General features: G+C 38.7%; 1 protein-coding gene across 4 annotated transcripts in view; it reads right to left on the reverse strand.

Annotated features, from left to right (window-relative positions):
- Positions 1-13593, reverse strand: part of HIVEP2 (HIVEP zinc finger 2) — a 224519-nt gene that overhangs the window by 176041 nt on the left and 34885 nt on the right. For 2 of the 4 annotated variants that reach the window (XM_062186855.1, XM_062186856.1), the window contains exon 2: positions 2343-2417. The exons of the other annotated variants lie outside the window; for them this stretch is intronic. The gene's annotated coding sequence lies outside the window, so the exon portion shown is untranslated. The remainder of the gene's footprint in view (positions 1-2342; positions 2418-13593) is intronic. 4 annotated transcript variants of the gene reach the window in all.

A 13593-nucleotide genomic window follows, 5' to 3' on the forward strand; every position in this document is an offset into this window, starting at 1 on the left:
CTCCTCTTACCCCAACCCTGTAATCCAGCCACAGGAAGAACTGTTGCTCAGGGAAGCACCTTGCTGTTTCCATGTCTCTAAGCCTTTGCATGCCAGGGTTTTATCTTCCTGAATGTTCTCCCTGTGCTGCTCTTGCAGCCCAAGCATTCACTCCTCTCCCAAGCCCCTCAGGCAAAGTTGCTGCGTTGCTTTCATGTCACAGCTAAAAGCTTGGTGCATCCTTCTCCTGGAACCCATTTCACAATACATTGCAATGTATGTAGTCCAGAGTCTTCACTAGACAATTAGCTCCTCAGGGGGAGACACAAGCTTGTTCTTTTTCACATGCTCAAGCCCACATACAATAGCAAGTCAAAAATGCCTCAACAAGTGAATTATACAATGAAACCAATTATATGTGTATGGATAATTTTAGCTTCAGATCATTTATTTGTAAGAGTAAATGCAAGGACAATGTTCCAAGCAGAAACAATGGGGACGGGGGAGGAGAATAGTTCATTAGTATTTATGAGGTCTAGAAGAGTGTAGCTCATGGTGTAAGCTGAAAACATTTAGCTACTGTGTAAGTGTTCTCAGGAACACAATATCCTCCCTCTTCCCAGGCCTCTCATCAATAATCTCCTCCCAGCACCACCAGAGCCACCTATGGTGTTAGAGGCAGGGATTAAGTTCAGGAGAGAAAGGACAAGGTCACAGAACAGGATATTACTTGGATCCCAACCCCTGAACCCAGTGGAGATAACCAATGATGTTGGACCTCAAGTTTTAGGTGGAAAAAAAAAGTGATCTAAGGCTTACTAGAGGTTATTTTCAGAGCTAACCAGGAGAGAGTAAAACATTCTTTTCCTCTCTTGGATCAGCTAAATCGGAGCACAGCAAAAGTAAGCATTTTCCAGACTGTTCTATCTTTTCTAAGATGCAGCATAGGAACATACACAAAAAAATAGTCAAGTAATGATGCTGTCTCTTCAGACTGAAGAAACTAAGCAAAGGATGGCAGGATTGCTGAAGCACACTAAGGGAAGAAACGTGGTGTCTGAGGGTTGAGCCAAAGACCAGGAAACCGTGGGCAGGAAGATTTAATTCGTCAATCACTTGCCACCCCCCGGGGCCATAAGGTACTTCTGTAAAAAGCAGGACAGCAGAAGACCTACAGAAAGCACTCCTTCCCACAGAGAATATAGACTGCAGCTTTCACCATGCACGTGAAGGCTACAATTTAACGGCTCTTCTGGCATGAGGCTGTGAAAAGCAGCAGCCAAATACCCGCCAGAGACACAGAAAAGCAATAACTATGTTGACATTCCAAGAAGAGAGGGAGAGAAGATTTTTCTCCCAGTAGCATTCTTGAATCGCCTGTTCTTGCTTCCTTTCCACAGCATGAGGGAGTGGGTGTTGGGGGCTAGATCATGTTAAAGACCAGAGGGCAGCTGACATGAACTTCTATCAGGCCTCCTTGCACAAAGGCCTTATTATAAAACGCACATAAAAATGCGTGGGCAATACTTGGAGGATTGGGTTTTGTCTCCCATCCCCCCCCCCCCCCCCACTCACTCCCAACCCTGTGCTTTGAATGCATTTGTGTATACACACCCTCTGACAGAATAGGTCGAGTTGCCATGGAGCTGTAGCCTCTGCAGTTTACAGGGGAGGATCACACTGCTTTTATACTTCTAATAGCAGAGGTAAGAATCACTGCATAATATTAACTCCACTGGCATTTCAGACTTCCAGTTGCTTGTCTTCGTGTTCTGAGTGCACTCTGCATTTTTTAATTCCCTCCTTGTAATATTACCACCATGGAAGCTGCTGGCAAACTGCTTCTTGTTTTTGTGAAATCGGTATGCCAAAACATGGAGGCATACTATGATCTGTGAGCTTCCCCACACCCCTGCCCTTCCCAGCAGACAGCACGTGACCTTATCACATCTAGGGGAGTTTATGAGAGATATAAAATATAAACTAAGGCATACCTAATAAATACTCTGTACAACACATAAAATCTCCCATAACCAGTAGCTGTTTTCTCTGACATGATAAATCTAAATATTATTCATATTCTGATTACTTTTCAAATAGGCTTCAAGAATCAAAATCATATCTAGAATACTTCTGCAAATATAGATATAGTTCCTCTTGGATCTCATTTCAAAGCTGAGTTACAACCTTGTTTGGAAATCAAATAAAAGAATCTAATAAAGAACACAAAGTGATTTCCTAATAAAACCTCAATATCTATCCTGTCCCTCCTTTTTGGATTTTTCGTCTCCTATGAAAATAGTTATTTGACTTTTGCAAAATCAAGTGCAAAGGAATTTAAGAAAACAATGTTGATTTCCTACCTGGAAATCTGCTTTCGGTCCTAGTCACACAGTCTCATAATCTTGAGTTTCAATTTCTCAGGTAAATTCGCCAATCTGCTGACAAGAAGTTTTGCGTTATGATTTCTCCTCCCACAGTGCATCATCAAAATGTGTCTATGAAAATGACCTTAAGGTTAGCCAGTACTGCAAAACTAAATCTATCTGTTTGGGAAATGGGAGAAGCAAACAGGTGGTAATAAAACCTAATACTACTGTACTCAGCACAATAAGATGTAAAGATGTAGAAACAGATCATGGGAAGAAAAATTAACTGAGCGCACTGATCACTCAAAGAATAAAATACCCATGAGTCCATAGTAAAGTCAATCAGTCAAATGTAGACATCCCTTCCCTTCAAGAGATAAAAACAAACTTCTTCTCCCCTTAAGTGGAGACTGACTTACAAAGAATAGAATCCAGAAAGCGAAATGTAGCACTTCCAGTGGAAAAACCTAGCAGATTCTATCATACCCAAGCTATCAAGGATAACACTACCAAACATGTTAGTGTGATATGTCCCCCAAAAGAATGCAGCAACACAGGTACCTCACCTATGTGGTTTTCTGTCCCCCAAACTCATAACCCCAGCCTACAAAATTTATAGCCAGTACTTTTAAAAGATGTCCATCCCATCTACAACAAGTAGAGTATGCCACAGTATACTTTGTCGTGCTACTATTCTTCATATATCACACTGTATTTTGTATTTCATCAAATACTTTAAGTGAGCAGTTAACTATTATTATATTAAGTTCTCAGACAAAGCAAACTTCTTGAAAACTACCAATCAATCACTTAAATAAATGGGCTTCTTTAAACAATAATTTTCTTTAGATAGTAATTTTTCTTCTTTTTTTTTTTGACATTTCCAGACCACCTCAGAATCTATCTTCAAAATCCTGTACATTTCAGTTTTTCTTACCACAGACTGTGTATTTTCATTATGACTAGCATCAGCATGCCTGCTGCTGATGAATCTGGCAGCTATGCGAACAGGTTTACTCTCTGTTTCAACGCCACAACACTCAGGACCTCCTGAGCACCCCGGCCAGACACCCTGTGCTGCTTGTGGACAGGCATTCCCCAGCCTCTTGGCTGGGTGACAGCAACCACAACAGCCCACAAGGTGGGTGGAGAACCGATGAATAAAATGATAAATATTTGTGATGAAACAGGATGTTGGGGGATGGAGAAGGTGGAATATCTCAACTACTGAACTACTGAAACTACTCTAGAGCTCCCAACAGTGTTCCCTTATTGTAAAAGTAGGAGCTATAAACAGACAGATTTTTCTCCAGTGTTCTCCCCTTTATTATAAATAACTTGTAGAATTACTACCATACAATCAGCAATAACCAGACACAGAACTTATGACTCTGGGCTCACTAAACCATAAGCACTAAATCCCTACAAATGCTGTGATTTTACACTGAAGATACTTCAAACAACAATGTGAAAATACAATTTTCCAGGCTAGAAAACAACATGTTCAACAGGTCTGCCATTGTTGTTGATTGAATATATACTTGAAACCACTATTTCCCGTCACTGGCATCACTTAGTAACAACAAAAACAATCATCATTCACAGGCTCAAGAGTGTTCTTGTCAAGAGTAAGTTCAAGAAATTCTGACCTAATACATGGTGCTTCTCTCACACAGAGGAAGAGACTTTAGTTTTATGGACTCTGAATCCTCAGCACTCCAGTGGTTCTCATTAATTCACACACAGGTTCTAATGACTCACATTAAAGCTTAATGAAACACAACAAAAGATGACCGACCATGCCTTCTTAGATTCCCCAATACTCGTATTTCTCATCTGTTTTACATATCTCTTGTATTATTGTCAATGATTGTGCCACAGCAAAATACAAACACCGAAAAATGAAGCACACCTCAGTAGCAATTTTCTACTCAGTGTAGCTCCAAAGACTACTTCCGTGTAAAGCATTCTGACAGTGATCATTCTCTCCACACAAGGAGAGAGAATGCCAGCATGGGGTTGCAGAATGAATACACAGACCAGAACTGAGCAAGACATAGCAAGCTTTTCTACTTCAGACTAAATGCAAAACTTACTATCAATATAAAACTTCAGCTTTTAACACATTTTAGACTTAGAAACTCAATTTGCCTTGTCTGAATTTTAACAAGGATTTAACAAAAAACTCCACATCAAGAAATAGGAAACTAGATAGATGAATTCGAGTGCACACATTCCACGTTTATTCTCCATTTATTATACTAATCACCCCTACAGAAGATTGATCCATCCACTTTATGAAGTTCTCTTTAGAAACCATTTCTGGCAAACTTAGTAATCAAGAGTTTGAAAACAATATTAGAGTAAAACGGTTACAGTGTCACATGTACCTTAATGAGGTGTTAGATATTCCCCTGTAAATTTGTTGTTCAAGTTAAACAACACAATGTCATACTTGAAAAAACAAAATAAAGCCTACAAGAAAATACAGGAGATGCAGATTCAGAGATGAATGTAGTATTGTATTCCAGACATTAGCACACATGTGCAGCTGATAAATTTCCTATCCATGTGCTGAGGCCTAAATCATAACTCACTTTGGATATTATTCATTCCCTTTTCTGAATGAAACCTAAGGCAACCCAATGAAACTGACCTCACATTCCAAGAAAGAGATAAATTGTCCTTTCTTACCCCTCAAAAGATAAAAGAACCACCTCTACAAAAACTGAAATATTTATACATAAAAACCATAATCTATAATACTGTGTGAGTAGTTTACTATCCATTAGTTTCATCTGTTTCCAAATTCATTACTGGCTTCTCTAATTGTATCTGTTCAATATGACATCTTGCTCCCCTCCCCCTTCTATTATTTATTAGCTGACTAGCCATGAGCAAAATGTGGTATTTATTCATATCTACTGACCTGGGATAACAATAGGCTGATGTGTCACAGGTACACAAAAAAGCATACTCCTTTCTCACTTTATGATTTATTAAAATCAACTTAATTATATTTTCTTAATAATTATTTTAATGATTATGTTTGCCCATTTATTTTATAATATGTTTAATCTTTCAATTTATATTCTCAGATCACTGAAGGGGAAACAATCTTCCATTATCTTTTTAAATTTCCTCTCCTCTGTATAAAATGCTAGAAGATACACTGAACTCTCCTCTATAAAGAGAATTAAGAGGAACACCACTCAACTACCTAAACTAAATATTTATCAGCTAATTTAAGTTATTTAAAAATAATTATAAGATTGATTAAGCCAAAGAAAAAGAAAACGTTGAAACACATTACACATTCCAAAAGTACCTCCCACTAATCTAATAGAATCTGGGCCTCAAAAGCAGCAAATCATCTACAAGGCATAATTTAGATAATCAGTGAGGATCTGCTAAAATAATTTTGGCAAATAACCCGTGATTTGAAACCACATTTTTAAAACCATTATCACTTAACTCTTTAAATCAAGACACTGGAAAGTAGTTACCAAAAATACATGGATAAATTAATTTCCAAATACGCAGTGTTTTTAAAGTGCTATGTAAATGTCATTATTTTAGTTGTTAAAATTTGAGGTTAGAGATGTTTCTTAATTTACCAGTATTGTATTCAGAAGTTATTGAAAGTAATTCCTAAACACTCAATCTATAAATCTACATTTAATCTTTGAATATTATGATTTACTAAATCTTCTAAATATTACTGTGAATACTGATGATTAATTCTCCTCTAGCATGTCCATTCCATTATGCTAGGGAGTCTACATCCATAAGAATCCACTCCAGTTGTCAGATTACTGAGACGCAACATAAATAATGATAGAGAACCACACCAGCTTCATGACTGCAACTTAAAAATGACTTTTTTTTTTTAACTTTTATTTAATGAATACAAATTTCCAAAGTACAACTTTTGAATTATAGCGGCTTTTCCCCCCATAACCTCCCTCGCACCCGCAACCATTCCATCTCCCACTCCCTCTTCCATCCCATTCTTCATAAAAATGACTTTGAAAACATTCATAAAAAAACTAGTCAGAAACAGATAAATGAAGTAAGCCTAAGCTTAAATTGTTAAACTTATAAAATAACAAAACAAAAATCACATTAATAAACAACAATTTTAAGTCATTAGAATTAATAAGAATAAAGATACCACAGACACTTATTTTTCAGAAATAACTAGGAAATAAAAATAGAAAAGAAGACAAGTCAATTCAGGAGAAGAAATGCAATTAATAAAGAAACCTCACCAGTTATTTTAAAAATGCAAGCTAAAACAAGGATGCTGTGAAAAGTTTTACTTTGGCATAGTTATGACAAAAATGGAAAGCTATCTGAAAACAGTGACCAAGCACAATATATACACTCCTACCCTTTGACAAAGGACCCCACAGGGAAAAACATCTGAATACTGAGAAATAAGGTTATTCCAAGAAAATTACGAGCACGAATTACATCAAAATTATACAGCCACTAAATTGGAATATGAAAATTAGCAAAATGGAAATGTTTCCAAAAGTACGATTTTGAAAATAAGGATTATATCAGTATCATGATTATAACTATTTTGAATGTGCAAATATGAACAAATACCAGAGAATAAACAAGGAAAAATTATCAATCAACTTGATTGACTGTAGAAGGCAAAAGACTAGTTGTGCATCTTTATATTAATTGCTTGCAAGATAAAAACTTGACAAGAACAAATGAATTAAGTAATCTGGTCAGCTCTAAAATGAAATTTCCCCAATACACTGACCAGTAACTAGCATAAAACAATTACTGTTCCACAAGAAAATCACCAGTGTCCAGAACTCTATAACCAAAACAAGACTTAAATTCTACAGGAAGAGTCACAGTATAATCCTACTGTTTGAGCCATAAACCCTTGCCCAGGTTTTCAGAGTTTCAGACCTAGCATGCAGATATTCACTTTTATCCTTTTAATTGTAAAACATCCATTCTTTCTATGGGAATCCAATACACACTACCAAATCATGTTGTTTGAATACAGGCAGTTCTCAACTTACAAATACCTGATGACAGCCAAAAGTAAAGCCAGCTGCTGCTGTCCCTAGGTTGCCACCTTCTAACTCTATCCGAGGTCTCGTTGTTGCTCCAGAGATACCCAGTTGTTGTGAAGAAATCTTAATCTTTTTGGAGAACTTGCGGGGAGAACGGGTCGAAGTAATAAACACAGGTGAACAGGAAAACCACACAAAGCCAGTGCTACCCTCAGTAGTTCTCAATAAACATCTGATGAATGACTAAATGAATTTCCATTTTCACCCCTACCCTACGCCAACAGTCTGTTAACTGGCTTCCTTCTTGGGCTCCTGATTCAGGGAGTTCGAGTTTAAAAATAGAACCAAGACCCAGAAACAAACAGCTGTGATCAACAGGCTACATCCTGGACAGTGCACAGGACACAGCCCAAGCCTGGGATCAATCCAAAAAAGTCTACTTGTAAAGCACAGGTAGAGAGCATGTCAAGAACAGAGACAAGCAAGCTACAAATGGTGAGACAAAGTTGGAAGGTGAAGATTTAACAAAACTTAATTAATAACGATGCCAAATGAGAGATTAAAGACATAAAGTCCTCATGTGATTAAGGTGGTATCAGGGTGAGGGTGGGCCACCTTACATCTTCAGCTTAATGTTTCACTCCAACTTCTTCTTGATGGACTTAAAGAAGAAGAACCATTTTAAACACATCTAAAGTTTAACAATTTCTCAATACATTTCATTTACATACATTTACACAAAGGGCGTCAAAAAGTTCCTTGAAAAATTGTATTGCCTTTAAATTTCATTTTTTCATGATGCTTTTGAAGCTCCCTCTTATTGATAATGAATCATTCATCTTCTGAAATTTACAGCAACTCCATTACTCAAAATTATCTTCCTCAGCTCCTTCTTACCAACTGAATTTAGAGGAATCATTTAAAAAAAAAAAAAAAAAAGTAGAGAGGGTTTAAAGGTCTTTTAGTTCGATGAAAGCCAATGAAAGAGGTAAAGCAACTTTACTCTATCATTCAGGACCCATAACAATGGACCCAGTAGTCCAGGCTATATTACTTAGGATTCTTTGACCACATGCCTGCATATTTAGTGCCTCATGGCTTTTACTCAGGGACACTATGCACACTAGGGACTCCAAGGGCACAGATTATATCATGGTCTCTGTGAAAGGTATCCTCAATTGGTTAGGACTATCCAACTCTTAAGCAGCCTTATGTGGTGGTCTTACTTTCACTTATAACACTAACTTCACTGGAAATGCCATCTCCCAACCCCATCTCTGCTTCCACAAAATGTTACCCATGCCTCAAGGCCCACTGAACCTTGCCTGCTTCCTGCAATTGGTCAACATGTTTTTCTCTGAACTTTTGATCTCATTTGGTTTCTGCCTCTCTTTTGCATATTCTGTCTTCTAGTATAATGAGTTAGTTATGCATGTGTCTTTTATCAATACTAGATTGTATACTTCCTGAAAATGCAAATGATGTAGGATTCAGCTTTGCCTTCTTACAGTTCCTAGTCCATTGGCAAAAACACAAGTACTTGAATAATTGTTGGCTGGATGCTCGATTGGAGAAGGAAGCAGAACTAATTCAAGAACTGAAGAAGTTTGAAAAAGTAGTTTAGAATGGAATTGAATTCGGCAATTGGAGACTGAGGGCTAAATTTTGGTAGCTTGGTACCTTCACACCAACTCACTTAGTTGAAAGCGGTGTTTAGACACACTTTTCTCCATTTCAAAATTCTGCCTGATACAAAATATGTATCTATGGGAAGATTTCTTTCGCCTCTTCTTTTCTCCTATAAGACACTATTCCCTAAGAAACAAATTCCAAGTTCTATATAGTTAAAACATAGCTTTAAAACAAAGCAACCAAGAAAAATTTAACCTATTTTATGCAATATCCAAAAGAAAAAATTCCTTTTTCAGTTAACTAAAGTTTGCTAAAGGGCAAGTTTAAAGAACACAAATCTGAAACACTTGGAGAGCAGGTATATAATTTTAGGGGTATCTAAATATGGTTTGCATTACTATATGGAGCCCATGTGTCTGCCTCACAGATAATATGCATTTTCTTAATTAGTATGCATGTTGTAATATATTTTTAATAGACTGTGCTCCAGGAAAATCATTATGATGTATTAAATGATAACTAGCCAAATAAAATATGGTTCAACACTACCTATATAGGAAGAGACATCTTCAAATTGGTAAATATATATCTTTATCTATCTACAGAAATCTGAGTATTTTTGAAGACTTTAAAATATGCTGGGTTTATGTGGCATTCGTATACTCGTTGATGATTCCAAAGATTTATTATATAACTACCTATATGGACATTTATAACCTGAAAAATAAACCCCATGTGTTCTAGGACAGTTTAAATATGAACAAAGTAGGGAGGAGGTCAAGAATGCTCAGGGGCAGAGAACTGGAGCTTGTCAAATAAATCTTCACTTACCAAACATTTTTGAGATTACATATATATAAAATGCAAAATAAACCTACCTCTCCTTTTCTTTTATATATATATCTATATATTTTTGAAAGAGTTACAGAGAGAGGAGGAGAGACAGAGAGAAATATCTTCCATTAGCTGGTTCACTCCCCAAATGGCAGCAATAACCAGAGCTGGGCTGATCTGAAGCCAGAAGCTTCTTCTGGGCCTCCCACGTGGCTCTGCTTTCCCAAGAGCGTTAGCAGGGACCTGGATCAGAAGTGGAGCTGCCAGGTCTCAAACCAATGCCCATTGGGATGCTGGTGTTGCAGGGAGAAGCTTAACCTGCTAAACCACAGTGCCTGGCCCCCTGCCTCTCTTTTTCATGAGAAATTTCTCGGAGTCATTATCATGCATAGATTACAACAGCAACTGTACTTCAATTTATTAGAACAATCAGCACGGATCCTTGTGGAGCTTCTTCAGTGAAGTCAAGCACTAAATCAAGCCTTGGGGATGCAGTATCAAATGGGACAGGTGGGGTCTTAGCCCTTGTGCAACCCAGAGGCTGAGTAGAAACATCACCCAGCCACTACTACCAGACCAGGGTAGTTCTCAGGAACACTTCAGAAGCCACTGAGATGGACATGTTTGCTGATCCCCTCACTCTTCAGTTTCCCCACTGGCCTGCACTCTGTTATATATTTTGATATCTCATTTCTGATATTTATAGTTCGTCTGTTTCATTCTTGCAGGCTGTCGGCTACCATGTCTGCCATCTTTGTGCCAGCCTTTACCAGTGACCTCATTCCCCTTCCATGCACTGCTCCTCATCTGTTCTAGGTGACCATGTCATTAAGCCTAGTAAAATAGAGCTTGAAACAAGGAGAAACAAGCTCTGAGTGAATGTTTCATGTCAATGTGCTCTGATGAAATGTTATGGATTATCCATTTCTTCTTTCTGATTTGAGACGTGTTACCCACCCAACTCCAGCACACATTCAAGAAGATAATGTAAAGAAATGTCTTACCAACAAAATTTCATACATCTCCTATATTTCTAAAATGAAAATAAAAACAGAATCCTACATTTCCACGCAGAAGCAATGTCCTTACTGCCAGGAAAGTCTCTAAGTAGATCCCTTAGAATTGGGGCCAGCACTATGGTGCAGAAGATTGGGATGCCACCTGCAGTGCCAGCATTCCATATGGATGCTGGTTCAAGTCTCAGCTGCTCCACTTCCAATCCAGCTCCCTGCTAATGTGCTTGGGAAAGCAGCGGAAAAAAAAAAAAAAAAGCCCAACTTCTTGGGCCCCTGACACTCATGTGGGAGACCTGGATGGAGTTCCAGGCTCCTGGCTTCTTATGAGCCCAGCCCCAGCCATTGAGGCCATTTGCTGAGTGAAGCAGCAGATGGAAGTGTCCTCTCTTTTTCTCTCACTCCCTCTCTCTCTGATTCTGCCTTTCAAATAAATAAATCTTAAAAACAAACAAAAGAAATGGTATCTTCATGTATGGACCACTGTCATTCAAAGAGCAGTCCTCAGATCACCTGCATCAGAATTACCTTACTTGCTTCTTAAAATTCTGATTTCCTATGCTCCATTTCAGACCTAATGAATCGTAATTATAGAACCTGAGAACATGCATTTTAAAGTATCTTGGGAAATCATTGTGCATGATACAGCCTGAAATCACTGATCGAAATAACCTACTGTGTGTTAAAGATACCATTGTGATCCCTAAAGCCCAAGCCCTACGTTTCACTATCAGCCTGCAACATTTACAGAGCCACTTCTCCACAAAGCACTAGAAAAAAAACTAGGTTTAAAAAGTTCAAAAAAGTAAAGTTTAAAAGCCACCACTTTCCAGGGAGTTTTCATTCTAACTGGGAACACAAAGCACAGACATAAGAAAAAGACTTAAGGTAGAGAATACAAAAGCCATATTAGGGGCAGTCTGTGTACAATGGGTACAGAGAAGCAGGGACAAGCACTGAACAGAATAGAACAGAATACAGCTGGGACTTGGGAGGGAAGACTCTCAAAGCAAGTCTGGGCAGAATTTAAAAGGAGAGAGTTTCAAGTGGGCCTCTGAAGAAGTGTGAAGATTGCTGGCGGACACTGAAGATCAAACAGAAAACATGTATAATCACATCTCTCGGGACCACAGTCGACATACAGGGAAAGGGAAATGGCTTTCCAGCTTATAAAAAAGCTGAGCTGGCGCCGCGGCTCAATAGGCTAATCCTCCGCCTGTGGCACCGGCACCCCGGGTTCTAGTCCTGGTAGGGGCGCCAGATTCTGTTCCGGTTGCCCCTCTCCCAGTCCAGCTCTCTGCTGTGGCCCGGGAGTGCAGTGGAGAATGGCCCAAGTCTTTGGGCCCTGCACTCGCATGGGAGACCAGGAGAAGTACCTGGTTACTGGCTTCAGATCAGCACAGCATGCCGGCCACAGCGGCCACTGGAGGGTGACCCAACGGTAAAGGAAGATCTTTCTCCCTCTCTCTCACTGTCCACTCTGTCAAAAAAAAAAAAAAAAAAAAAAAAAAAAAAAAAAAAAAAAAAGCTGAGACATTGTTTTGGAAAAACCACTCTAAAAAGAAGTGTTTACAAATATTTTTGTAGGCAGATGGAGGGATTGCTATCCCCAATTTATAGAGGAGGTAACAAAGAACCACCTGAGAACTTTTGCAGAGTTTTTACAGTACGGCAGGTTGATCCTTTCCCTTCAGGGACCCTGTGCCCAGTCTGCCATGTCCCCAGCAGAAGGATCCCTAATTCACTGCCTGTCCCTAAAAACAGTAAGACATTCAAAAACATGTTTCCCCGCTCCTCATTTCAAAAAGCTAGGATAAAAGTGCGTGTGCCCATCTAGATATTCTGTGTGTGTGTGCATGTACCCAGGCACATATGTGTAAGCATGAAGGGCTGTGTGGAGAGGGAGTCACTGACTAATCAGTAGACCACTCATCCTTTCTTCATTACTGAATTACCACATTTTCGTGTTCTCACCAATGCTTCAAGACTAGCACTTGTGGCTAGTTATATTAGAAAGTAAAAGCCAATCAAAGTCTCTAACTTGTGATCCATATACTTATCTAAGATCACTATACTGGGTTAGTCATATCCATGTTTCCACTGGCTGTGCTGCCCAATATGGTAGCTACTAGTCACATGTGTCTCTTTAGATTTAAAATTAACATTAAATAAAATTTAAAATCTAGTTCCTTGGTTGCACTAGCCACATTTCAAGTGCCCCAAAGCCACATGTGGTTAGTGGCTACCATGCTATCCAGTGCAGATAAAGGACATGCCCAGCATTAGAGACTGTGATCAGAGAGCACTGCTCTGGTGTTGCTCAGGAAATACAGCCACAGATTCCAACAGACACAACCTCTGTTATCTGCACACAGTTCTTAAACCCTGCTGACAACTGTGAAAAAACTTCAGTCCCTTCCACAAGCTTTCTCAAGGCTCTTTGGTAGAAATTCATGTCTTCTCCCTCAAAAACCCTTAACCCCTTCTCCTAGGGCTCCTTTCTCAGTTGTTTTCACTGTGGCTGAGAGTCATGTGCACATCCATCCTCTCTTCCTATTCATTTGGGCACACTCTCACAATCTAACACAGTAAACTGAGTTCCACAAATACAGAAAATATAAATATATATATATATGGCTTCTGCTTTTCATTTTTTTTTATTTTGTTAAGATTTGTTTATTTGAAAGTCAGAATTAGAGAGAAGGAGAGATGGGGAGGTGG

Source organism: Lepus europaeus, chromosome 3 (assembly GCF_033115175.1).
Source record: "Lepus europaeus isolate LE1 chromosome 3, mLepTim1.pri, whole genome shotgun sequence".
NCBI classification, from domain to species: Eukaryota; Metazoa; Chordata; class Mammalia; order Lagomorpha; family Leporidae; genus Lepus; species Lepus europaeus.